Source organism: Lepus europaeus, chromosome 1 (genome assembly GCF_033115175.1).
Source record: "Lepus europaeus isolate LE1 chromosome 1, mLepTim1.pri, whole genome shotgun sequence".
Lineage (NCBI taxonomy): Eukaryota > Metazoa > Chordata > Mammalia > Lagomorpha > Leporidae > Lepus > Lepus europaeus.
Window position 1 is genome coordinate 110,314,234 of NC_084827.1, and position 27,370 is coordinate 110,341,603.

General features: G+C 39.9%; 1 long non-coding RNA gene and 1 pseudogene across 1 annotated transcript in view; both read left to right on the top strand.

The window, feature by feature from the left end:
• Positions 1–27,370, top strand: part of LOC133756942 (uncharacterized) — a 389,510-nt gene that overhangs the window by 38,531 nt on the left and 323,609 nt on the right. The window lies entirely within an intron of this gene.
• LOC133776363 (small nuclear ribonucleoprotein G-like) lies at positions 25,230–25,499 on the top strand (annotated as a pseudogene).

Genomic DNA, 27,370 nt, shown 5'->3' on the forward strand with positions numbered 1-27,370 from the left:
TGTTAAGTCATTTTATAATAATTCTGTTTTGATAATTTGCCTTTATTACTTGACTGTTATTAATTTATTTGTCTTTGTGGTTTTACATTTTGACAATAATGGACTATAATGTGTGTGTTTTTAATCTTGATCAAGAGATTTGCTTTTGAGAAACATGTCTTTTATCAATTTGGGCAATGTTTAGCATTTATCTCTGAAGACACTGCCTTCTTTCATCTTTTTTTCTTTCTTTCTGAAATTCCAGTTACATGTAGGTTGGGCCTTTATATATTTTCCTCTACATTTGTTAACTTGTCTTTCATATTTTGTATCTTTTCTTCTTTTTTCATTGTTGCATAAAAGATAATTTCTTTAGAGCTTTCATCTTGTTCAATTAGCAACCTTTAAAATAGGATTCTTTGAAGGGAAAAAAAGAGTAAACAAAAAAAATTGATATTTTTGGGGATTAGATAATTGAAGAGAATTTGCTCAAGATCTGAATTTTTATGTAAACTAAATTGGAAATATTTTTGTGGGTGACCTTGTTCAATGGAAAAAATTTTTGTAAGCTATGGCAAAATTAAAACTCTCTAAGTTGAGAAGTTACAAATACTATTAGTATGGTTCATTAAGAGATCTCAAGATAATGATTGAGATGACCCATGAGTTGCTCCACAGAACTTTAGTTTCTCTGTAATCATTCTATGAAGACAAACTATCAGAAAATGTGTGCGTATATCTTGGGAAGAAAATGACCAGTTAATTTGATTGATTTTAGGTAAATTATTGAAGTATCATTAGTATCCCTTTATCTACAGTTATAATAATCTTAACTGTACTGGACAATATAAGAAAGAAGGAAACCACTATTTATTAAACATGATATTCTACATTAAACACTATATACAGTCATGAGTCATTTAGTAATGAGGATATGTTCTGAGAAATGCATTGTATGTGTACACACACATACACACATACACGACAAGAGAACCATTCATAAAGTTCATGGAAAAGCTCTAATTAAAACCTGCATGGATTTCAAAAACACTTTTTCATAAAAAAAAAAAATCTTTTAATTCCGTTTTCCCACAAACTTCAAAAGCATTATAGTACTACTTTTTTCTAACCATTTCAGTGGTCCAGAAGGAAAAGTTTTGTTATTCTCATTTTACAGAGGAAGAACTCAGGTTAGAGAGTCATAGCTCCCTCAGGATTATAAACTACCAATTGACAGAGACAGAGTCAACCCCACGTCTGAGTCTAGGACTATAATGTCTCATGAAACCACACTGTTCATAGTTTCTATTGCCCAAGTTGCCAAGAGCACAGCAAAGAAGAAAAGAGTAAGTTGCTGGAGAAAGTAAAGAATTAAAGCATTATGTCATAAAATTACAGAGTATTTGGTGGGGTGGAGATTGCTATTTATAGTAAAGATAAGTTGGTGATTTGACCAGAAGGCAGGGCTGCACAGGAGAAACTTGTACACATCTAGGGATGCAATAACATTTGCACCTTTGGTTGTCCAGTGAACAACCTACATCATGTCACAGTCCATCATCGAAAAATCATGGCTTTTTGATCACCCAAGCTCTGAAATACCACCTGCGAAGTGATTTCAGGAATGCTTTAGTTGTGAAGGTGCTGAATCTCAGGTAACAGAGTTAGCTTCAGCATTTCACTGGCAGGTCTTGTTGAAAGAGGCACCTCAGTCCTTTTAATGTATTCAGTCTAGGAAGAAGAGAAGAAAACAAAGCAAAACAGAAAACAGACACAAAGCACATGGATACTGTCAGGTAGGAAGGCAGACCGTGGCCTACATGTGTGAGAGAGGCCTAGGGAGAAGAGGAGTTCCTTAAGGAAGGAGCATAGCAGCCTTAGAAGCTTGCCTTGGAAGCACAACAAAGACCTTCCCCAGTCTGACTACTTCCCAGGTGGCCCCAGGACACCTGCCCACACCGTTGTATCTCAGGGCAATCTTCCTGGCAGTGCCAAGACTGTTATCAGGTCTGATAACCCTGGGTGGTAAAACCTTGAGAGGAAAGTCACGAATTACACACTCTTTGTCCAACAAAACTCCAGAAGAAAAAGGGAAGAGGAGGAAGTCACAGCTGGAAGATTGGACCCCACACCCATATTATTTCAGTTTCTTCAGAAGAGTTGAGCACCTGGCCTGTCAGATGTTCTGCCTTAGCAGACTTTCCTGGTTTGCTTACTGCCATGCTCTGTCTCACTTCTGAAATTCTTTTCTTTGGGGAAACAAGAACCTATTTCAGCCATCTCTGGGAACAATGTGAAGGGGAGACACACCTTGCTATCCCCCCAGATTTAATGAAAGCTGTTACTTTTGAGCAATAAATATCTAACATTACTTCTGTTTTCAAAGTAATTAGGATTTATTTCTTCTGTGTTAAAGAAGATTCTATATAGAATACAATAATAAAAGCTATTATGAGTCAAAATCTGTTTTGCATTTAATTAGTTTACAGGGTCAAAAGCTCAAATTTCTAAGTGTTTGACAAAATATTTTCAGTGTAGCAGCATTACAATAAGATATTGCCAGTCATGTAAGATATGCAGTTTCTTGGTATTAGCCAGAAAGTAAGAGACAGAGAGAGACAGGACAGACAGACAGACATAGAAACAGAGAGAAGGGAAGAAGAAGCAGAGAGGGAGAGAGTAAGAAGGACAAGAGAGAATAAAAAATTGATGTGGTAACAATTAAAGAATTTTTAAAACCTTTTGAAGTGGCTGAAGCATTTGTCACTAAAAAGACTATAAAATATTTTATTCATCTTAAAATATCAAATATGGGGCCAGCACTGTGGCGCAGCGGGTTAACGCCCTGGCCTAAATTGCTGGCATCCCATATGGGCGCCGGTTCGAGTCCCGGCTGCTGTACTTCCAGTCCAGCTCTCTGTTATGGCCTGGGAAAGCAATAGAAGATGGCCCAAGTCCTTGGGCCTCTGCACCTACGTGGGAGACCCAGAGGAGGCTTCTGGCTCCTGTCTTTGGATTGGGGCAGCTCCGGCCATTGCAGTCAATTGAGGAGTGAACCATCAGATGGAAGACTTTCTTTCTCTCTCTCTCTTTCTGTAACTCTGACTTTCAAATAAATAAATCTTTAAAAATATATTAAAAACACAAAAAGAATGATAAAAATACAATCTCATTCTTCTCATCACTGTTTTCCAATCTGTATTTGGAAGCCCTTCAAGAAAGCTCACTGTACTCCACTTAAATGGAATCTCCCTACCCTTTGCCCTCTTTTTAAAGACTTATTTATTTGGAAGTCAGAGATACAGAGAAAAAGGAAGTTACAGAGAGAGAGAGAGGTCTCCCATCCACTGATTCACTCTCCAGATGGCCTTAATGGCCAGGATTGAGTCAGACCAACGCCTAGAACAGGAGGTTCATCAAGGTCTCTCACAAGGTTGCAGGGGCCCAAGCACTTGAGTCATCTTTCACTGTTTTCCTAGGCCATTAGCAGGGAGCTGGATGGGAAGTGGAGCAGCCTGGACTTCAACAGGTACTCATATGGAGCACTGATGTCACAAGGTACCTTAACCCGCTATGCCACAGCACTGGCCCTACCATGAGCTCTTAACCAAAGCAGTTCTTGTGTGGAGATAAGATGTGGTTGTGTGTGTGAGGAAGTAGAAGAGAAAGGAGAATGTGCAAGAATAGAAAATAGGGATTGCGGCACAGGGTTAAGCCTGGCTGAGCCCTCATTGTCTCAGCTGGGAAGTGAACCAGTGGATGGAAGATCTCTCTGTCTCTGTCACTCTGCCTATCAAATAACTAACATAAAAAACAAACAGACAAAAACAGAAAACATCTGAGTTCTTTCACATAAGATTTGTCCCATGGAGTCTCTAGGAAGGGAGCAGTGGTGTGAGAATGAATGCATCCAGGATCTACCATTATGTACTGGAATTTCCAGGAAACAAGTGGTAGAGGAACAGAAAGGGCCACCTGCCAGTAAAGATATAGAAGAAAGTCAAGTTTTAGCTGCCCTTTCGTTGTGGGAAAGGTAGGGTCTAGATGTCTTTTCTAGGTCCCTGCCTTCCAGCTTCCAAGTACAGGCACAGATAATTGTGCATAAACTGGTAAAGTTTATTTAAAAGGTGAAAAAGCAATTACACACATGGACATAGTTCAGGAGTAGAATGGGCCAGGAAGAGAAGGAGGTGGAGGGAAGTAGAGACAATGTCTTAGTACCCTGTCTCATCCTCGTCTCCAGGTGGGGAAGGGAGAGAGAGAGAGAGAGAGAGAGAGAGAGAGAGAGAGAGAGAGATTGGAGTAAGAGAGTACCTCTCATAGTTGCCAGCCTCTTTTATGAGGTTGGAAGAGGCATGATTACATCGTACTTCAGCTTCAAGGTAAAGAGAGAGACATCCTGGGAGTTCTTTATTTAACTGACAGATAGGCTGATAGGATTACTTAGAGTGGAGGAGCTGTGGCTTCCAACTCTTGGCCCTAATCTAACCACCTGCCTTATTCCATATTATTTTTTGTTTTTGTTTTTGTTTTGACAGGCAGAGTGGACAGTGAGAGAGAGAGACAGAGAGAAAGATCTTCCTTTACCATTGGTTCACCCTCCAATGGCCGCCGCGGCCAGCACATCTCGCTGATCTGAAGCCAGGAGCCAGGTGCTTCTCCTGGTCTCCCATGCGGGTGCAGGGCCCAAGCACTTGGGCCATCCTGCACTGCACTCCCGGGCCACAGCAGAGAGCTGGCCTGGAAGAGGGGCAACCGGGACAGAATCCGGCGCCCCAACCGGGACTAGAACCCGGTGTGCCGGAGCCGCAAGGTGGAGGATTAGCCTATTGAGCTGCAGCGCCGGTCAATTCCATATCATTTTCACTGCAGTACTCTGACATCAAACTTTGGAAGGTAGACTTCATTCGCCTATTACCTACTTTGTCCAACTTCAGTTTCTGAAAGCCTCTAAAAGTACCAGATACCTGATCCAAGTAACTCTGATGCCTGATGCTGTATCAATGATCAGGAAAAATGGGGGATTATAATATCTATGCATGTGTCTGAGAAAATTCAGTGAATCAAGTGTAGGAAGGGATATACTCAAGAGAAAGTCTGGGCCGGCACCGCGGCTCACTAGGCTAATCCTCTGCCTGTGGCGCCGGCACCCCGGGTTCTAGTCCCAGTCGGGCCACCGGATTCTGTCTCGGTTGCTCCTCTTCCAGTCCAGCTCTCTGCTGTGGCCCAGGAGTGCAGTGGAGGATGGCCCAGGTCCTTGGGCCCTGCACCCGCATGAGAGACTAGGAGGAAGCACCTGGCTCCTGGCTTCGGATTGGTGCAGCGCGCTGGCCGTAGCGGCCAATTAGGGGTGAACCAACAGAAGGAAGACCTTTCTCTCTGTCTCTGTCTCTCTCTCTCACTGTTTAACTCTGCCTGTCCAAAGGAAAAAAAAAGTCTGAAAGTCTAGAGAGATGGTGGATATGTATTCTACCTTCAATTGCCCCTGCCCTATTTCTGTAAATGGAACATTAATCCACCCAGTTTCTAAAACAAATCATGAGTCAATCTTGCTTCCTCTCCTTTTCTCTATGCCCCTTCTGCATCCTATTTCAAGGCATCAGCAAATTCTCCTAACTTCATCTCAAACACACTGTTCTGACCAGAACATTTTCCCTACTTATATGCCTGCTAGTGGTCCTATTTCAAATCTGTGATCTCTACAATTCTAAAGTCATTTCCAAACATTTTTCTTTAAATTCCTGGATGCTCCTTTCTAAGTCACCCATGCCCCCAGCTTCGTGCCTTTGTGAATGTTTCTTCCTAACCACATCATTTTGTTACTTAGAAATGTCAAGACATACACTGTCTATGGATGCGAGATGACTAACAAAGATTTTAAAAACTAAGCAAAATTTTGGTGTAGTTGAATAAATCGCACATACACACACATACAAATACACATATATGGGGAATCTTCAAAAGGCTCATAAAAAGGTATATTTAAAAAAATTATATGTGGATTTAAAATTTTTTTCTAGCAGGGCTGGCATTGTTGCATATCAGGTTAAGCTGTCGCCTGCAATCCCAATGTTCAATACGAATTCCAGTTTGAGCTCTGGCTGCTTCACTTCTGATCCAGCTCCCACTGATGTGCCTGGGGAAGCAGCAGAGGATGGCCCAAGTTCATGGGCCTCTTCCACTCATGCAGGAGACCTGGAAGAAGCTTCAGGTTTCTGGCTGCTGGCTTCGGCTCAGCCCAGCTGGAGAGTGAACCAGCAGATGGAAGATCGCTCTCTCTCTGTCTCTCTCTCTCTCTCTCTGTAAATCTGTATTTCAATTAAATAAATAAATCTTTTAAAAATTTTTTCTACTGAAATAAACATAGCTTTAATTCCATTAACTCATGGTATTTTTGAAATACCTTTGTATATGCTTTTAAAGTTACATACTAGTATACATGTATGTGTGCATGCAACTACATATACCTGCATATGTATATGTATGTTTTTAAACTGTTGAGGTAATACGGTAGTTGAGGCTACAAAGCATGAAATACCAATGAAGACACATTGAAGGTGTTGTTCAAATCTTTGTGAATATTGTTTTATTCTTTTTCTGCTTTTTAATGTGTTTGCCTGATTTAAACTTAAAGCATTAGGACATTGCCCTCCAATCACCCGGTGAAGCAGTGTGTATCACACTGCTCACAGTTGAGAATTTTGATGCTTTGCTCCTGGAAATGAAAAATTAAAGAGGACAACAACTTCAGTTCATTCTTACATAACTCAAATACTGTTTGAGACTATTACGAAAATCGTATAAACTGTTTAATATAAAACTAAAGAGATTTTTATAAGAACATCTTTAAAATACTTCACTGAGGCATCTTGCTTTTCACAGATAACTATAGCTGTCTAGAGCACTGGTGGGTAATACCGTGGTGAGACTAAAGAATGTGAAAAAACATAGTGTACCCATCAGATGTTGTACCTCAACATCTGTGTGCTAGATACTTCTGTACCCCAAATTACTGCCTCACTACTTGTAAAGGAATACAAAGTAAACAGATCTGCTTATACTTAGTTTACAATCCTCAACAGAGAAACTGATAAACATAATGTTTTCTTGTTAATTGTTAAAAGATTGAGCTAAAAGTCAATGACAAAGGAAAGCATCCCAAGGAGAGTCAGGAAAGTGGGTTGATCTCCCTAAGCACCTATGAATTATGTCAGCTTCCATCCTTTCCCAACAGTATCAGCATGATTAGAATCCTCAAAAAGATTATAAATTTTTATTTTTCTATTTTAAAAGATTTTCTTTTTTTTTTTTTTTTTTTTGACAGGCAGAGTGGACAGTGAGAGAGAGAAACAGAGAGAAAAGTCTTCCATTTTCCATTGGTTCACCCCTCAATGGCCGCTGCGGTTGGCGCGCTGCGGCTGGCGCGCTGCGGCTGGCGCACCACGCTGATCCGAAGCCAGGAGCCAGGTGCTTCCTCCTGGTCTCCCATGGGGTGCAGGGCCCAAGCACTTGGGCCATCCTGCACTGCACTCCCGGGCCACAGCAGAGAGCTGGCCTGGAGAGGGGCAACCTACACAGAATCCGGCAGCCCGACTGGGACTAGATCCTGGGGTGCCTGCGCCGCAGGCGGAGGACTAGCCTATTGAGCCGCAGCACTGGCCTTAAAAGATTTTCATGAGAATAGAATTTGACAGTGGAAAAAGTCTGTATTTTACTAGGAAGCAGACAAATATGACCTCCATGAGAAAAAAACAATCCAAAAATGCAAATACTTGTAATTTCCAGAGAGGTACAAAGTACCTCAAGCAGAGCTTAGACAAAATTATTCATTATCCTGAATGACCTCAGAACTTCGCAATATTTTATAAAAATGGGTTACCCTGTTTAAGCTAAGTGATATCTGTTTTGAACTTCAACATGATATAATTTATGGTACTGGTGTATTTGTGAGAAGATGGGATAGTGCTGATTATTCTTCCAGCACAAACAGTAGGTCACAAGATATGCAGAACAGAACCATCGTAAAATCACTTGCAGAGCTCGGTTCTTTTCTCCTATGATTCTGTTCATAGTTAGCCAAAAATAGTTTTCATTCTATTTTATAGTATTATTTTTGAGATTATTAGAAGGTAAGGTAAAGCAAAGATAATATAATTTGGTTTGCGGAAAATATTCATGAAAACAGGAATTAATAAAACTTTAATTTAAATTAAGCTTAATTTAAACAGCTCTCTTGAAAGCCTTTAATTATTTTCTGTTTTCTAAGCCTTGGCTAATAATCAAATCAATGATGAATTTTTCTTTCTCTAACAATTAAAAAACAACTCTATTCTGTGTAGGAGAAAAAGCAATATTGAATATGATTCAGATTTTATTTATTAGTAACAGGTAAAATCCACTAAAACAAATTAGTCTAAAGCAATTACAAAATGATCATTTCCCCAATTTTGTGCTTGGTAGAAAATTCATCTTTCCTTTTCCAAATGAATCCTGCTAAATATGCTCTTGTCTTCCCTGTAGGTTGTCTGGGGTAATATCAGTAGAAAAGAAAACTGACTAGACCAGACATTGCCCAGATTTCTTCCACTCTGAATAGGTTTATTCAATGCACACATCAAAAAGACAGCCACACCAGTTCCCACTCAAAAGGTGGTTCCCAGACCAGAAGCACCTTTGTCTCCTGGAAGCTTCTTGAAGACACAGCAATCTTAGATCCCATCCCAAACTGATTGAAACACACTTTGCATTTTAATATGATCCCTGGATCATCCTATGCTCATTCTCAAGGAGAGGTACTGCTCTGGGGTCCTTATTGGTGCCTGAGCACTTTACAGGAAAAACCCTAACACTCACTGATTTTCTCTTAAGTATTGAAAACTATGCACCCTGCTTCTGTGATCCAAATTATACCAACAGCCAGATGCTTACTTTCTGTTACCTCATAGAGGTGCCTGTTAATGCTCACAGACTTCCTCAGTTTTTTATTATTGTGTTTTTATTGTCCTGGCTCTATCTAGAGGGCAAGCACGCTTCACCACACTTATGGTTTTGGCTAATGTACCATTAAATTTACTTTTATATTTTATCTTCTTCTACATTTAAATCCAATTCTGGAAATTAAATTATTTACTCTGTCAACCCTTTAAATAGAAGTAAGGATATGGGGAGCCGGATGTTGACCTCATTCAAACAATCTGTGAACCAAATGGCAGTAATGGATATTAATATTAAATAATTTAAGTTATCGCTTTTCAATCTTGGCCCATCAAAATGAATCATTAAAACAACTCAGAATAAAGGCATGCTTTGTTTGGATGAAATTCTGAAATTATTTAAAAACAGGATTATCTGTTCTAGCCAAGTGGTGGCATTTTTATAATTAATGGCTCATTCTTATTTCTTTTAACAATCTCTTTGAGCATATGCTTTAATGCTTGAAGAAATTCTGAGGCCTTCTTTTTCAAAATGCTACTCATTTTGTTTTCTTGCCACTGCATTTCTCCCCTCAAGTTAGAAAACAATTTATTCCCTTTTCAAATTTGTAGATTCTTTGACTAAGAAGAGGGTCAATTTTAGATTTTGATTCAAGTCTTGCCCATCCTGTATTTCTTTCCTTTATTCTAAGTACTGGTTTCTCTAAAAGCAATCAACTTACATACAAGCAAGATCAGATGAGAATGAAAAAATCATTTTTGAGTAAATGGAAGTTGTAAAATTTTTGACTGATCATTTCTTTGTTCTACCTTTCCCTTACACATACTGGAAGATATCTCACACAAGGATTATGCTATCTGCATATGAAGAAAAAGTAGATGATTTTAAGGAACTTAAGTGTTTTGAGAATAATCTCAATTTTTTAGTTTTGACTTTTGGAATATTCTGAAATCTTAGTTCTCTACTTCCTTTCTATTGGAACAGACAGAATTTTCTGAATGTACACACGGAATTTTCTGGAATCACCACAGTAGTGCCAGCAGAGTATTTATCAAGATTTTATTAGAATGTTAAAGGCAATGGTTATGTTAATCCTTCATGAGTATCTCCCAGCTTGGCCCAGAAGTTGCAGCCACAAAGGCTGCAATTATTTAACTCATTCTTCCTAACTAACCAGTTCTGAATTTCCATAGCAGTTAATTGCTTTAGTATGAGCTTTCTCTTTGATAGACAAATTATTTAATGGAAACAGAATAGGGTTCAGAGATTTCCACAGGAGGCTTTTGTTCTTGGAGCTGCTGTTGTATGACCTTGTATCCTGGCAGGAGTTACCTGAGCTCAACTTTCATGGTAATATCAATGTTGATACTAAACTTACTGGGATATTTTGAGAAAACATTAAGTGATTTTTATAAATTCTTATGAACCAATACTTAAATAAGTCCAAACTATTAACTGTTTTCTTCTGCTTTAATTGAATGTTCATTTTTATGTACCTTTGTAAATATGTTTTTGCTTGTTGTGATAAAAGAGAAAGGAAAGGCTCTGCCTTTTATAGTTCATTTTTTGTGTTTTCAGAAATTTTCCAGTTGTATTCCATGTTCTTATCTAACATGTTCCAAGATTTAAAACAAGGCTTAAAAAGTAATTCTGCCATGAGGAATCCTATTAAACATCCCTCCCCAATGGTAATTTAAACTTTTTTTTTAATTAATATATATATATATTTTTTTTGACAGGCAGAGTGGACAGTGAGAGAGAGAGAGACAGAGAGAAAGGTCTTCCTTTTGCCGTTGGTTCACCCTCCAATGGCCACCGCGACAGGCACACTGCGGCCAGCGCACCGCACTGATCCGAAGGCAGGAGCCAGGTGCTTCTCCTGGTCTTCCATGCGGGTGCAGGGCCCAAGCAGAGAAGAGGGGCAACCAGGACAGAATCTGGCGCCCCGACCAGGACTAGAACCCAGTGTGCCGGTGCCGCAGGCGAAGGATTAGCCTATTGAGCCACGGTGCCAGCTAACTAATCTTTATTTATTTGAAGGAGAGAGAGTTCTCACATTCACTGGTTTGCTCCCCAAATATAACAACTGGGACTGGACCAGACCAAAGTCAGGACACAGGGAACTCAATCCAGGAATCCTATGAGCTTGACAGGGACTCCTGTCACTGCTGCCTCCCAAGTGTGCAAAAGCATGAAGCTGGAATCAGGAGCAGAACTCTGTCTTGGCCAAGACACTCTGATATGGGACACAGGTGTCCCTAACAGCATATTAACCACTGTGGCATTGCCTACCTCCTTAAGAGTGGTTTGCCCTGTATTTGTTCTGTGTTGGATGTGGTCAAGTCCATCATTGCCTCCTGAAAATCTTCATATTTGGAAGAAAGAAGAAGTTACAGGATCATTTTTTCCTTATGAACAGAACTACATATTGTGATTTAATAGCTTTTAATCTTGGTCTTCAGAAAGGGATTAATGGTAGCTTCTAGGGCTGACTGTGATATTAGGTTTTTGTTTTTTTTTTTTAAAGATTTATTTATTTGTGAGTCAGAGGTAGAGAGAGAGAAAGGAGGAGGGTGAGAGTGAGAGAGAGTGAAATATCTTCTTTCTGCTGGTTCACTTCCCAGATGGCCACAACTGCCAGGGCTGAGCCAGGAACCAGGAGTTTCAGCCAGGCCTCTCACATGGGTTGTTTTGAGGGTCTAGTCATGAATCATTGAGCTTCATGTAATTTATATTTTTTGTTTATCTAGTTTCATTTGTTTGAAAGAAAGAGAGAGAGAGGGAGAGGGAAAGATCTCCCATCTGTTGGTTCATTCCCAAATGTTCACATCAGCCAGAGATAGGCCAGCACTTGAGCCATCTTCCACTGCTTCCCCAGGCCATTAGCGTGGATCTGTATGAGGAGTGGTATAACTGGGACTTGAACCCATGACCATATGCGGAGCTGGTGTTGCAGGCTGTGGCTTTACCACCACACCACAGCACCAACCCCAGCAGTATTATTATTGACACAATATAATCTCTTAGTTTCTTAGCCTACTTTTTTTTTTTTTTTTGGGACAGGCAGAGTAGTAGACAGTGAGAGAGAGAGAGACAGAGAGAAAGGTTCACCCTCTAATGGCCGCTGCGGCCGGCGTGCTGTGGCCGGCACCGCGCTGATCCGAAGGCAGGAGCCAGGTGCTTCTCCTGGTCTCCCATGCTGGTGCAGGTTCCCGAGGACTTGGGCCATCCTCCACTGCACTCCTGGGCCACAGCAGAGAACTGGCCTGGAAGAGAGGCAACCCGGACAGAATCCGGCGCCCCAACTGGGACTAGAACCTGGGGTGCCGATGCCGCAGGTGGAGGATTAGCCTATTGAGCCGCGGCGCCAGCCCAATCTCTTAGTTTCTACACTATATGTTTTAAAAATTGCAAAGTAAAACATTTGCAAGTGTGAGGTCAATGTTCTTGGTGTGAAAGCATATTTGTAAATACTCTGAGGTGATTTTCTAATTAAACATTATAAGAAATTGGAGAGATTGAAAAAGTGATTGATTTGTATTTATTTACTTATTCGTTTATTTATATGAGACACTTTCATCTTATATCAGAGTGTCTGGGATCGAGGCATAGTTCTGCTGCTGATTCCAGCTTCCACTTCTGTGCGCCCTGGGAGGCAGCCGTGACATGAGTCCTTGTTAAGCTCACGTGAGATCCAGGTGAATTCCCTGTCTTCTGGCTTTAGCTTGGTTTTTATTTTTTTAAAGTGTTTATCCATTTATTTACTTTGGAAGGAAAATGAATACTAATTATGCTCTTTGCTGGGTCAATAACAGAAAGAAATTGCACTTCATGAGCTTTATCCTTTAGAGCTGTGGGGTTTATCCTGTGGAACAAGGGATGTCTGCTTTCTTTTTCTTAAAGAAAAAAAAAATAGGACATAGTGAGGGAAGTCCATTTAATAATTATTCTGAAGTGCAGTCAATTTAATATTTGTTTTAGATTAAATAAGGAGGAAATTCATTTTGAGCAAGGACTACATAGATGCTTTCTGGCAACAGAGATGAAAATAATAAACTTTCTGAAATATTAATGCTTTATTGGGTATAATAAAGTTTAAATTCATATCATAGGCTTATTAATATATAAAATATTGATGTATAATACTTATATATTAATATAAAATATGAGCATGTGATTTATAATGGGAGGAAACTTGGTAAATGTCAAGAGAAAAGGATGTATTAAAAATATAAGAAAAATTACGAACAAGAAATTAACCATTCAATTAGATGGTTATTTTGAGAGTCTAGTTATGAATCATTGAGCTTCATGTAATTTATATTTCTTGTTTATCTAGTTTCATTTGTTTGAAAGAAAGAGTTAGAGAGAGAGGGAAAGGGAAAGATCTCCCATCTGTTGATTCATTCCCAATTGTCCACATCAGCCAGGGGTAGGCCAGGCCAAAGCTAGGGGCTAGAAACTCAATCCACGTCTCCCATGTGAGCAGCAAGGACTCAAGCACTTGGGCCATAACCTGCTGCCAGCTTGAATGTGCTTTAGCAGGAAGCAGTATCCGAAGCAGAGGTGGGACTGGATCCCAGGAACTCTGATATGGGATGTGGGCTACCCAAGCAGCAGCTTAACTTGCTGTGCCAAAACACCTGCCCCTGTATATAATTTATTTAATGTTTTTAACTGGAAGGTCATTTTCTTTTGTGTTATAGAATAGTATACAGTACATTAAGCTTACATTTCATAAGGTAAGAGGTAAAATAAGGGAGCAAGAACATTTGTAACAGTGTTGGATTGGAAGTCAGAAGACCAGGGCATGGTCCTGGTGTCATGTGTGAAGACTTGGACCCGTTTTAAGTGAACCTGATCACAAACAATAGAGGATCATATATAAATTGATGGCAAACAAAAACATGTTAATTTTTCTCACAAAAGAATTCTGGATATAGGTGGCCCACGATTAATCCATGAGTGCCCCAGATTCCATCCAGCTCCCTGCTCCCCCTTCCTGTGTTGGCTTGCTGCCACATGGTCTGACCCCAGGCACTGTGTCACATTCAAGGCAGACAAACAAGCGACAGGAGAAAAGCTGTATGTCCCCAGAATATATGTACCTCCAGCGGAAATCTTTTTAGACCTCAATATTTAGAACTAGGTCACATGGCGATCCACAGATTAAAGGAGGAACAGAAAACAGAATTGTCATGATTGAATTTTACCAAATGTGATCCAACATGTCGCCTAGATAATGTACACTCTGGCCTTTAAAAATGTCAAGAAAAGGATAATGGATTTTGAATGACCAACTAACAGTGTCAACCACAAGAATCCTGCCATCATCCCTAAAATGGGAAGAGATTTTAGTTGAAGGATACGTGAAGCTAAACTCAAGGTTAAGGACACAGCTCTCGAGATTGCCAAAGAGACTGCTACTGCAGTAAGTAGCCTCAAGTCTGAGGGCACCATTGTCCACAAGACTGCCCTCCTACCTGACCCCGGCCACAAGTTCATGGGCACCAGAGCCACTCCCACTTCAGACCATCTGGCTGCATATTCAGGGTCCCATTATACTCCCTCAGGTTCAATAGTTTGCTACAACAACACAGAAAACTCATAAAATGTATTATATTTTACAGTTTTATAATAGTGAAAAGAAACAAATTAGAACCAAAAAGAGACACACAAGAAAAGTCTAAATGTAGAGTTCCAATCACTTTGTCCCTGTGGAGTCTTCATTGGCATCACTTGCCTTTCGCTCTGATGTGTTGCACAGCTCCAAGAGTCTTGGCAGTCACGGAAGCTTGCTTTAGTCTTGCTGTCCTGACTTATTATTGAGGCTTGGCACATCCTATCCATGTGGCTGATCTTTTTTCTCTGCAACTTCCCAGAGGTTTGGGATGACGTCTTCACTATCCAGTACTGCTAGAGGTCAAAACTGGCATGGTTTTGTAAGCTCCCATTTTGGGTCACATAGATGGTCTAGTGACCAAAGCCCTGAGGCAAACAGAGACTCCCATTGGCATGACATTGCAGGGACCTAAGCATCGTCTGCCAGCCCAGGGCAGTGCCAGACTTCTTGTTGGGGAAAGCTGATTTTTCACTACCCAATGGGAATTGAAGAGGAAGTTTGATGCAGCTGTCCCATAAATCTGGCATCCAAATGCATCACCCACTGGTTCATAGTGTGAGGTTCCAGCTCGTACAGAATACCCTCTCAACTCCCTCCACATGCTCCCTTTACTTTTTTTTTATTACCTTGAACTTTTCATCCCACTCACATCTTCCCCTGTGGTGCAATTAAGCATCCTCCAACATCACCAGCCTGGAGGACTATGAAGCACTCTTAACAGCAGAAAACAAATATCATTCCAATAGTATTTCTGCATCGAGCCAAACCTACCTGAGATCCAGACGCATCCATATTCTTCTCTTTCCTTTGCTTTGCTTTGCCCCTGACCATATCCCAGCATTTGGTATTGCATTCTGGATTCTGCTGCTCAACCTCCATTAGCAGGCTGCCAGAAATAATCTCACTAGTCACGGAAGCTGAGCCCATTTTGGCTCAGTCCCTGACAGCAGCATGTCCCTGGTCCCATCAAAACCATACAGGTTTGCTCAGTAACAGATTCCACCCTGTTGCAGAAACTGCTGCTACTACTGGAACCTTCCAAATTGGGAACAGCCACATGTTTCCCCAGATCAGAAGTCATTTTATTTCCTACGCAGCCAGCATGTCAGCGTCATGTACATCAGTGCATTAAAATCTTTATGAAATCCTTCAGTGGGAGGCAGAGACCCGTGGGTTGCATTATTTAGTTGGGATGCCTGCAAAACACGTGCATTTAATAAAACTGAGATCCAAAAGATGCTAAACGATTTGATAAAAGTCATAGAGGCAGGAAGTGACTTCTTTCCCTGCTTTACCTGGGCCACCTGCCAACATGAATGGGATCCTGCAGACTTTGCCTCATGAAATTACTGCAAGCGGAGGCTCACGACGTGCCATTTCAACCATCTTGAAATCAGTTTCACCATGCATAAACCAGTATCAGTTTCACCAAGGAAGGAAACCTCTCCCTTTGTGATTTGAGACTCTAAACCTTTCTCTTCTAGACCAATGACCTAGTTAATTTGTTGTTCCAATCTTTTAAGTGTTCAACTTTTGAAGGTTTTCCATTTCATAAAGTAACTGAGTCCAGTACTTTCATCAGTCTGCTTTTGCTCATGATAGAATTATCAAATTTCAGATGAGTTAAACAATCTAGCCCTGGCTTTACAGCAGAGAAAAGGGAGGCAGAGAAAGAGCAGCAATTTTGCCATGTAGCAGCAGAGCCAGAATAGGAGCCTAGGTGCCTTCTTTCTGCCCACTGTATTCTAGGGACGTTTGGTTTTCTTCCTAGAGAAGGAAATAGAAAATAAACCTAACCAAGTATTTCCAACTCCTATCCAAACTACCACCCAATACCTGTTCTCTATTTCTGTTCTAATAATTGTTTAGACTCTAGTTCCTAGAAGCCCTACATCTCAGCAAGGCAATATGTCTAAGTTCTAAGAGAGAAGTAACTATAAGTTGCAATTTCTAGTGTGTCATCTTAAAAGAGGTGGAGAGGGCCCTTCTTCCCCCTTCCCACCTCACTGTTGCAGGGAATGTTGCTGTATGGCTGGAATTCTAGCAACTATTATGGATAATGAGAGTGGAAATGGAAATAGAAGAATCAAGATAGAAAGAATCTTGGGGTCTGACACAGAGAAGATGACATTTAAGCCTGGGATTTCCCACCCAGATGTGGGTGTGTGTGTGTGTGAAATAAAGCTTTCTCTTAAACCTGAAATGAGATTACTCCAATTTGGGTTTTCAGCCACATGCAACAAAACCTATCCAAGTAAATTTCTAGAAGCAAGGTAAATCTAAAAAGACTCAAGGGGAATTGTCTCTTTTCATTATTTATCTTTTGCTTTTTAACTTATACTTAATATCGTCTGCTCAGGAATATTTTTGATCCAGTTCAAGTCATTTTCTATTATTCATCCTCTAAAACCCACATCCACTCCTAATAACATATGACTTTATATTAATATTTATTGTTGCCTGAGCATATCTTGGCTATTCAAATACAGTTAGGCATTGCTTAGTGATGGGGATACCTGCTGAAAAACATATGCTCTGGTGATTCTGTCATTGTGTGAATATCACAGAATGTATTTGTACAAACTAAGATAGGTGTGATGTCACTACATGATAAAATCTTTGGGAACCACCATTGTGTATGTGGCTTGTTGTTGACAAAAACATTGATACATATCACCTGGCTATAGGTTATAATCTCTTTGCTAACAGGATCCAACCACTTCTTTAGGATAACATGTTTTCTAACTCATAATAACTAAGAACACATAAAGCTCTCTGTGAGTACTTAGAGAATATATTAAATAAATTATGAATATCTGCTAGCAATGTAAGTGTGTGTGTGTGTGTGTGTGTCTGACACATTGGTGAGGTAGGTATTAATATTCCTACTCTTCAAAGAGGGGACTAAAATCAAAGAGGTTTATAAGCAGTGTACTATCCTTCCTAAGATGTTCATCTTGGAAGAGAGAACAGAATCAACTGTGGCTTTCAGAATTCCTAATAGCCTTTCCAATATTTCTAGCTCCTTAAATTCACCCACAGAATAGCATTAAACTATCCACTCTGTATGGCATACTTCAGACAGTGTCCCTGTTCTAAAACTGACCACCAAATTCATTGACTGGACAATTGCTCCTTATTGGCGAACAATCGGTACTTTACCTTACTTTGTTCCATTCTTAGCCACATCCCCTGGGACAGTGGCTGAAGTGACTTGGCTGTACACAGAGATGTGCCTCCTCATCCCTTAGGTATAGACCTCACCAGGCGATAGTAGTCTCTTTAGCTATCTGCACTGTCATCTTACCCCATCGTATCCACCTCAGCATGATTTGCTCATCTAAATGCCTTAACAGGCATCACAGCAGTAGATGCAGGTGTCATTCAGTGAATGTTCTAAGAGGAGGGGATCTCAAAATAATTCATGGAAAATGGAATTAAAAATATAAATTTATTGTGGTATGAAAACTTTAGAAACACACACACACTATTTGTAAAAAGCTCACGGAAATGCAGGTTAAACTATGCATGGTTTCAAAATACTCTTACACCAAAATATACTTATGTTTTAATGCAGTTTTTCAGTGTACTTTTGGAGTACTCTTTTATTGAGTCAGAGAATCTGAAATGACTTGAAGGCTTCACAGAAACCTGCTACCTTCTCTCAACCTAATTTCAGCCTCAAATATTATTATCCATAAAGGCTCATAATTTCATTTTCTCTTTTAATCCTTATGTTATTACAAAACACAAGTAGTTCTAAGCAGAAGGACTATTTACATTTTAATATTCTTATTCTTTGATAAGATAAACCCTATACTATACCTACCTTGTAATTTTATATTCTCCATAATATTTACAAAAAGTTTTTGGGTTTTAGTTCTCAAGTTGTAACTCCTGTTCGATTATCTATAGTAGTATTTTTTTACATATTCTACTTTGTTGTGAACCTACCGATTTTATCACCAACTGAAAATTAATTCTAAGATGATGTACTAATCTCAGATGTAAACATCCTTCCTGCCTTTTTGCATTAATATCTACTAAGGGAATAAGAGAGAGCAGATGGAATATGTACGTTAATCTCAGATAATGAGATAATTTTATGTAGTGCATCTATACTTCTGAATTTGCGAATCGGAAACTAAAAGAGACAGAATCAGATGACAAAGAGAAAGGACAAGACAGAAAGCTTTTAATTGCTGGTTCACTCTCCAGATGCCTGCAATGGCCAGAAGTGAGCCATAACTGGAGTAAGGAGTCAGGAATGCAATCCAGGGCCTTCACATGGGAGACAGGATCCCAATTTTTTAAACCATTACCACTGTCTTGCAGTGGGCACATTAGGAGGAAGCTGGAGTCAGGAGCTGGAGCTGGGAAATGAAGCAAGGCACACTAATGTGACACACAGGCATCTCAACTACTAGACTAAGTATTTTAATAAAATAATTACATTTATTATATTTTCAATGAAAGCTTGAGCTCTTGAGTGGAAAGTTGTAAAGTTTAAATTGTACTCAACGGCCGGCGCCGCAGCTCACTAGGCTAATCCTCCGCCTTGCGGCGCCGGCACACCGGGTTCTAGTCCCGGTCGGGGCACCGATCCTGTCCCGGTTGCCCCTCTTCCAGGCCAGCTCTCTGCTGTAGCCAGGAGTGCAGTGGAGGATGGCCCAAGTGCTTGGGTCCTGCACCCCATGGGAGACCAGGATAGGCACCTGGCTCCTGCCATCGGATCAGCGCGGTGCGCTGGCCGCAGCGCGCCAACCGCAGCGGCCATTGGAGGGTGAACCAACGGCAAAAGGAAGACCTTTCTCTCTGTCTCTCTCTCACACTGTCCACTCTGCCTGTCAAAAAATAAAAACATAAATAAAAAAAAAATTAAAAAATTGTACTCAAAATATTCTGTAATCTAACATGCAGTTAGTGTCTGGAAAGTTAATATCTTTTAAGAACAACCTGTAGCAGTATTGCTAAGAACAAAAAATAAACTCCTTGTGTGTTCCAGCAGTGATGAAGGTATTTCAAAACTCAGAAATCTAAATAAATTATATGATATCAACACAGGAAAATAAAAACTATTTGGTGGTTTCCCAATTCTAATGAAACTGGAGCTGCTTGTCATCATCCATTAGTCTACATGCCTTTGGATCCTGAGAGTGGGCATGGTATCATTGAATTGCCTGCACCACATAAGAAATAGCGGCCTCTAGTGGTCGTATGATTCCTCACTAGAGCCTGGCAAACATTGGGAAGTGAATTCCCAGGGCGCTCTGATGATGCCTTTTCCAGGTTCAGTGGAGTAAGGGATGAGAGAAAACAAGTGACATTTAACAAGGATGTGGATGGAGGAGACCTACATTCAAAGGATGTTTTATTTTAGGATGTGAAGTGTTTGAGCATATCCATTAGGTAGGATAGTCTAACTTCTGTGGGAACCATCCACCCCATCTCAGTAACTTATTCCTGAAAGAGGTAGACCATTGCAGATACACCAGATTCTAGCTGATTCTGGCTTATTGATTTCTGTCCACTTGCCTATTTGCCAGATCTTAGTCATAAAACACACCTGACTTAAGGGAGCCTGGAAATTGTGGGCTCTCTGTGTACCTAGGAGGAAATGAGAGAGAAAAGTTTTAGTGAACAGCTAGGCAGCCCATTCCACAGAATAAGGTAGAAAGGAGTCAGTATACAGAAAAGGTGAAGCTAAGTCAGCAAAACTATGTTTGGTTAACTTAGGGGATGGAATAGAGGACATCTGTGGAGATGTGTTGCCTTTGGATAAAGGGTAGAAAAATTATTTCTCTGAGACTAGGAAGAAGGGAAAGTATCCGTTGATAGGTACCCAATAGAGAACTCTACAAGTATAAGATTCTACTCTCTAAGGGAATTCATGAGGCAGAGAGCAGTTTCAAAAAGCAAGATCACTGCACCATGTTGTGCAGTTCGTTCACTGCACAAAAGTGGCCTGACAAGAAAGCAGGCAAGCTTGAAAACTGGCCATTAGTCTGCTCTTGAATTCATTCCCCCCAGGGGTTTTCTGCATTCTCCTGCATGAGGGGTATTCTCTTCCCAACACAGAGCCATCTCCTGCCTGAGGACAAGCAGATCACCAAGATGTGCTGCCTTGTTTTCTTCAACCACCCAGAGGTTCACACAAAGGAACCCTGTGAGGAACTACCTATGCTCACAAAAGGAAACGCTGTGAGCTAGCAGAAGCTACACTCAACAGTAGCAGAGACTTAGACCAGGCAGAACTAGGGGTATGTGAGTGTGCTGGGCCTCTGGCTGGAGGTTTGGAAGTACACTGGCAGAGGTTTTGGAGAAGGGTTCTGAAATGCTCAGAATTGAGGCCTTGCATTGTAACTGATTCTAGAGTTTTAAAGACTTACTCCGAGGGATTGTTTGATCTTCTTAGAGCCTTACCTTCATTCCTATTTATAACCACAACCTTGCAGGTACATAGATTTCTGTAGTGGGAAATTGAAAGGACTGGAAGCAAGAAGTGGGTCTTTGTCCCTAACTAGGTTACTTTCAGAGTCCTTTTTTTTTTTTTAAATGATTTATTTATTTATTTGAAAGGCAGACTTAGAGAGGCAGAGAAGGAGATCTTCCATCCAATGGTTCAATCCTCAAATGGCTGCTGGAGCTGGGTGGATCTGAAACCCAGGAGCCAGGAGCTTCCTCTGGGTCTCCCACGCAGATACAGGGGCCCAAGGACTTGGGCCATCTTCCACTGTTTTCCCAGGCTATGGCAGAGAGCTGGATCAGAAATGGAGCAGCTGAGTCTCAAACCAGCACCCATAAGGGATGTCAGCACTGCAGATGGCAGCTTTCCCCGCTAGGCCACAGCACCAGCCCCTGAGAGTCTTTTCATGTCTCAGATCTACATTGTTTCAGCTGTAAAATGTGCTCATTTTGTTAATAACAATTTGTTTAGTACATGATTACAAGTTTCCACTTTAGTTCTGACATTTCTAGATTCTGTCGTGTATGACAAACATAGAATTGTAGACAAAATGTATTTTCATGTTAAATTTCAGAAATCCAGAAATGTACAATCTTGCATTTATCAGTTTTTATGGAAACAGCCAAAAAGTATTTATTTAAATTACAAACAGAAACTATTTTTAAAACTCATGTAGACTACTTAGTAACACTATTATAAAATAAAAAAATAAATCTACAACATGTAATTTAATAGGTGTTTATATTTTAGAGCAGAACACTGCAATATAGATCTATATGGTTTTTACTATAATTGTTAATATTATTAACACTCTTCTCAGTGGAACCAATTTTATAGAGTAAGCAGTCCAAACATAATAAAAAACATTCTTTAAAGTTGAAGTTGCATTTTAGTGGAGTTGGAATGAGTTTTAGGTTCCTTCTTTCTGGTGTGCTTTTGATCTTCTCTAATGATATTAATAAGCCTTTACTGAAATGCTTTCCTTTGGGAAAAACAATTAGGATCACAAAGAATAAAAATGGCATGGGTTTCCAAGCCAGATATTCCTTTTATATTTATAATTGTATAGTCTATCACATTTTTTTAAACTTGTTTCTAGTCCTTGAATTTCTCCCTTGGTCACCCTTATCTTCTCATTTCTTATTCCTTAACATTAGTCTTAATCAAGTCTTTATAAGTTCTTGAATGTGTTGCTAACATGTGTAGGAAGGTACTATTTTACCCCTGATTGTAAGATCAAAACGTATCATTAAATATTTATTATATCATCATCATTAAGATGTTTAATCTCTATACAGTGAAGAATTTTTAAGCTACCTTAGTTTTCGATAAGAATGTCAGATTTTTAAAAAGGCTTTAAGAGTAGTGGAATCCAAAACAGCACTTTTAACTTAGCTTAGCGTAAAAACTATTCCTATTAGAAAAGCAAATGAGGTCATTATTCTGAATGAGAATTGAGGTAAACCTAAACCTCAATGGGTAATAACATAATCTCTTTAGCCTGATCAAATTGACCATGATGTAATGAAACTTGGGTTAGTAAAATGTTAGAGTTAAAAGCAAACTTAGAGATCAAATAGTAAGAAAGTCTTTTTTTTTTTTTTTATATATAAGGAAACTGAGAACCAGTTAAGTGACCACCTAAAGAAAGTATACATGTACAGTGGCAGACATGGATGTGTGGGACCCCTTGCTATAGGTCAGGATTTCTTTCTATTTTATGTACCTCTGAGAAAACATGCAAAAATCCCATGACTGTGTTTCAATGCCAGTTCTTTCTAATTGTGTGCCCTGGACACAATCAAGAAAATCTTCTAAGCTCCGTCATATCAGTACTTACAAATGTTAAGCCCTGGCCAGACAAGGGCTTACGATATGTTTTTAAGGCACACCGGATTCTAGTCCCAGTTGGGGTGCCGGATTCTGTCCCGGTTGCTCCTCTTCCAGGCCAGCTCTCTGTTGTGTCCTGGGAGTGCAGTGGAGGATGGCCCAAGTGCTTGGGCCCTGCACCCCGTGGGAGACCAGGAGAAAAGCAAGACCTTTCTCTCTCTCTCTCTCTCTCTCTCTCTCTCTCTCACTCTCACTGTCCACTCTGCCTGTCAAAAAAAATAATAATTTATAATATTTATTTGAAAGGTAGAGTTATCAGGGTTTGGGGTGAGGAGTAGAGAAAGAGAGAGAGAGAGAAGGAGATCATCCATCCTCTGGTTTACTCTCCAAATGTCCACAACAGCTAGGCTGGGCCAGGCCAAAGCCAGGAACAAGGAAATCTATCTGGGTCTCCCATGTGGGTGTCAGGGGACCAAGGACTTGAGCCATCTTCTGCTGTGCATTTGCTGGGAGCTGGATTTAAAGCAGATATTGGGACTGGATGTGTACTCCTATATGGGATGCTGGTGTCAAAAACGGTGACTTAATGCACCGGTACCACAACACTATCCGTAGGGCTTAAAACTTTTTGAGACCAAAATTGCTCTTATTCCGCCTGTGGTTCATTATTGTTAAGTAACAGAAACCTCATGTTTTTCTTGGGCACAATTTAAACTGATAGTTTTGAAACAGTAACTAGGGATATGAGGCTCGTAATCATCAAGGCATTTTTTCCAAACACTTAAACTGATGCAATTTTCAGAAATTCAGAAAACAAAATTTGCAATCACTTTTCCTAGCGATTGAAAAGAAAAGGACAGATAAGAGAAGCATAATTATATGGTGCATTTAGTAAAAAACTGTATAGGCAAAATGTCAAAAAATAAGGACACTCATCAAATATTTAAACTGTACCATGACTCACCATGTTATAGATTTGCCTTGAGGGAATCTCTGTTTTATTAAGAGAGTGAAACGGAATAACCTAGTTAATAGTGTGACCTCTGGTCACTGGCCTAGATTCTAATTCTGGCTCTTCTACCTGCAAACTGTATGACTTTCTACAAAGTACTTCTCAATTTCAGTTTTTCATATGTGAAATGAGAATAAGAGCAATGTTTACTTCACAAAAGAGGATAAACAATGATAATGCATTTGGATACTTGTATTCTCATGTTTGCCATGTAGTAAATACTTAAGAAATATCCTTTCTTGATAATTAGCTGCTATGTTACACGCACTGTTAAATAATTTCAACATCTTTTCCAGTCTATAATGAAGAGTATAAGGAAGGTAACGTTACCAAGCAGAGAATCACCAAGGCTGGTACCAGCTCACTAAGGGAGTATAAGTTCCTAGTGGCTGGATGGAGCAGGAGTTGAATGGCCAGTTAACAGACAAGAGAACACTGAGTTATTGCTCTTTTAGACAATCTACCTGTTGCCTTCCTACATATATACACATTTTTAGTTTTCTCCCGCACCCTCTTCTACTGCAGGGCTGTTGTGAAGGAAAAATGTGTGTGCAATGAGAATAAAGATTTAGGCAATTTAGATCTCTCACCTGACTTTCATTGCTAATCCATAAAACTCATGGGAAATCTTCCACAAAAGATTTTTTGCTTATTTCCCAGAAGATTATTTAAGGTTATCATTTGTTTATCCTTAGCAAAATGTAAGATTATGTTGCTAGTCAAATAGGCAAAATTATCTTCATAATTACTTGCAAGGCAGCTACTACCTTTGGTTAACATTGTTAATCCTGTGTGTTCTTTCATAGTATTTCTTTGCATCGCTTGCCACGTGGTCACCATAGAAAGATCATGCTACTCATAATTTAACTTTTGTTAGTAATCATATATGTGATATTAGGCAATAAAACATAAGGTGGCCGGTGCCGTGGCTCAATAGGCTAATCCTTCACCTGCGGTGCCTGCACACTGGGTTCTAGTCCCAGTCAGGGCGCCGGATTCTGTCCCGGTTGCCTCTCTTCCAGGCCAGCTCTCTGCTGTGGCCCAGGATTGCAGTGGAGGATGGCCCAAGTGCTTGGGCCCTGCACCTGCATGGGAGACCAGGAGAAGCACCTGGCTCTGGGCTTCGGATCAGCGCGGTGCACTGGCCACAGCGCAGCGGCCATTGGGGGGTGAACCAACGGCAAAGGAAAACCTTTCTCTCTGTCTCTCTCACTATCCACTCTGCCTGTCAAAAAACAAAAAACAAAAAACATAAGGTAGGAAGCATGGCTGTACCTGCTGGATCTTGTACCATAAAATATGACAGAGGATGGGCCCACTGCTGGGAAATGATAAAGGCCTCAAATTCTATTTCAAAGCGTGTCTGAATCTGCCAAGTAACTACCATGAGCAAATGGTGAAATCTAGAGTTGAAAAAATGCATTATTGTGAAGTGATCATTGAAGCTAAAAATTGTCAGACATGTTTAAAGAATCCTGCAGGAATTTGAACTCTTTTCGAATCTTGTGAGGACAGATGAATGCATGGAGATGTCAGCCAGTGGACAGGAGAACAATACTGGCATGGTGTTGATGTGAGGAAATAGCATCATCATGTTAGCATCTTTAGAACATGGATTTAAAAGGCAGTTCAGCACAGGAATCTGTGACCTGTGAAATGGTCTGTTTTACTATAATGTAAAAATTCAGTATCGTGTATTTCCATATTAAACTTTTTGGTAAATAAGCTTTTATCATAGCCAAAAAGAAGATGACACAGACATAATATGATGTTCTGAGTGATTTACACATTGAAATTTGTAATATATGATAGACATATTTCAACTAAGTGAACTAGGCCAAGACAAATACAGAAAGTATTGTTATGTATATGTGTTAGTTTTCAAAATTACAATTTCCATTCAGTCTATTAGTTAAATTTCATGGAAGTATCAGGGAATGGAGAAGCATGGGTATAGTTGGTGAATATATTGCACTTCAATTTTGTTCATGGCACCACACTCTGAAAATTTTGCAAATATTATGATACATAATTCTTACCACAATCTTATGAATGATTCAGAAGTAACTTTCTCCAGATCACAAATCTAATCAAAAAACGGAGACAGAACTTCCTAAGTCCCTACTCCTTCTACTCTTCTTTGTTTCTTGGATAAGGTAGAATTCAGTCATTTGTGGGTATTTTCCTCTTACCATCATATTGTCAACTACTTGTCAGTGAATTACCACATCTGGAGCTATTTCAGCTTTTGTGCTTACATTTTACTTTTATACACTGTTATAAAAGCTGCATTCCAGGAAGAAACACAAGCTTTCATTCAGACATAAAAATAGGCTAATGGCAATGACAGGGATGACTGTGAAGGGGGAGGACAATCAAGAGATATTGCCAGTTCTATATTAGGAGTTACAGTCTTCATTAGGAAAGAACTTGAGCATGTCATATTGTGAAATGGATCTGATAGGAGATACAGTGTGTGCCATGATGGATTCTACTTACCATATGGTGTGTTAATATATCCTGTTTCCTTGGGGAATGCAGTAAGGATGAAAGGAGAATGGAATCCTTCAAAAGCGTATTGAATAATCATCCGAGTCTGAATGGATTTTGATTATCCCAACATGAACAATGACTCAACGAGGATAATGAAATACCAGACTCTTTGAATGCATGTCTCACGATTCTGTAACTGTTGACTTCAGTCAGATATGAATTCGGTCAACAGAATGGAATCTCCAAGGATCATGCTGTGGATCCTAGGGACGGTTTTGAAGGCTCTAGAACCAAATGCTATTATTTGTTATGTGCTGTTTTTATAATTATAGCACAATAAAGCTTCACTTTTTTTGGCATTCAAAGAACTAAGTAATGAAAGGAAAAATCTATATGGAAGGATTCAGCAGCATTATCTAGAGTAGATTTAAAATCATGATTATGGAGCAATCACATCAAAAAGAATACAGCTTTAATCATGAGACTTAGAACAACACGAATAAGGCACTGGGATATGAGAGGTTAAACACTCTCATAAGATCTGAATGAAACACTTTAAATATTTTGATGTGTAAAAGCTCTACCTGTCTATTTATAAATCCACCTATAGTTTACAATGTATAACTTTTTTTAAGATTTATTTATTTATTTGAAAGAGTTACACAGTGAGAGAATGAGAGTCAGAGAGAAAGAGAGGTCTTCTATCCATTGGTTCACTCCTCAGATGGCCGCAGTGGCTGGAGCTGCGCCAATCTGAAGCCAGGAGCCAAGAGCTTCTTATGGGTCTTCCATGTGGGTGCAGGAGCCCAAGGTCTTGGGCCATCTTCTACTGCTTTCCCAGGCCATAGCAGAGAGCTGGATCAGAAGTAAAGCAGCCAGGACTCGAACTGGTGCCCATATAGGATGCCGGCACTGCAAGCGGTGGCTTTACCTGCTACACCGCAATACCGACCCCCACAACATATACATTTTGAAGAACAATTATTGTCAAGCATACAAGCTCAAGTATTAAAAGTGTAATAAAAGTTCACCA